Source organism: Dipodomys ordii, unplaced genomic scaffold, assembly GCF_000151885.1.
Source record: "Dipodomys ordii isolate 6190 unplaced genomic scaffold, Dord_2.0 Scaffold106, whole genome shotgun sequence".
In the NCBI taxonomy this organism is placed as follows: Eukaryota; Metazoa; Chordata; class Mammalia; order Rodentia; family Heteromyidae; genus Dipodomys; species Dipodomys ordii.
The window spans coordinates 7,008,438-7,010,034 of record NW_012267322.1 but is presented as its reverse complement, the minus strand read 5'-3'; positions in this window follow the sequence as shown (position 1 = coordinate 7,010,034).

Here is a 1,597-nt window from a genome sequence, read left to right as displayed (position 1 = left end):
GAAGTCATCTTTGTGTGGTTGTGGTTTTTCTCCTTCTAAGCATCGCTTTCAGTCATTAGCTTCATTCTCATTGAGCTGCTTCCTATGGGGATCTTTGTGGGATAAGCTGCTTTAGCTGATGTTTTATGGACTTAGAGAATTTCTTTTCAACATCAATAAATGCAATTTATCTTGGAAGGCAAAATGATATCCTCAGTAAGTCTGGAGGGAGGGTTGACTCATTGACTGTCATCTTCATGATTATATTTTCTCATATGAAATAAAATCAGTGTGCAAAGTATACACAAGGAATTAAATTTACTGCTGCACTGGTAAATCTCTGGTCCTTGTCATTCAAGATGAAGTGGACTTTTCTGTTAGACCAGGTATATATTACCTAGAATGTGAATATTTAGATTTCAATATGGGAACCTAAACATCTTTGAGTTTGAACTGAATCTCTTCTGGTTTGCAGAGTAATCTTGGGGAGGGAACCATTTCAGAGAGCATCCTTCTCAGTAAAGATGATACAAGATAAAAGGCCTAGAAGTTGAAAATCAGGAAGCACGGGTTCAGTTGTGGATATGAAGAAGAAAAGATGCTTGTCTGGTAGGGTCACAGTGAACAGACATTGAGTGTCTCATGTCCCAGACATCCAATGAGTGAGTTAGCGAACAGGCATTAGACAAATGTTAGGTGTCACTCAGGAAGAGCAAGGTGTTGTAAGAAAGCATAAGAGAGGGAATCACATCTAGATAGAACACATAAGGGTCTTTTTCTGGAGATACAATATTTATAGTAAGAAAAAGTGAGCCAGGTATGAATGGCTCACACCTAGCTGATCAGGAGGATGAGAGCTGAGCATTGCAGTTCCAAGCTAGCCCAGGCAGAAAAAGTCTGAGACTCTTATCTCTAATTAATCATCAAAAAGCTAGAAGTGGAGCTGGCTCAAGTGGCAGAGCACCAGCTTTAAGCTTTAAAGGTCAGACACAGTGCCAAGTCCTTGAGTTCAAGCCCCTGTACTACCACACACACACACACACACACACACACACACACACACACACACACACAGAGCAAGAGAGAGGGGGGAGGGAGAGAGAAAGAGAGAGAGCAAATTAAATAATTAAAAGTTAGTCACATGAAAGTTGTTGGGGATATTTAGGCACCATCATTCAAAGAACGTATTCTTACATTTTATATCCATATGATCCATATTATATCCATATAATTCACCCATTTTGTCATCGTGACACACATAGAATTGGATGGTTTCTGAGATGTAAGTAGCTTCAAATTTATCCAGCTCAGAGATCTCCACCTCATAGCATGAATCTGACCCCTGGAAGTGCTTTGTGTAGTTCACACAATGTTAAGGGTTTCTCAAAATAGTCATGCATATTACAAACCACATTTCCAGAAAAAACAGAAAATGTGGAAACAATAGAGTCACAACCACCACATATGATAAGCAGGACTTCTGAAAGACAGTCGTATACCACACTGGTGCATATTAGAAGGTGTCCCAGCTGTTACTGACAAACGACTGTCCTCTGATGGAAAGGAGATTTTCTCTGAATGGTTACCCTTCTGCTGTGCACAACCTGTATGAACTGAG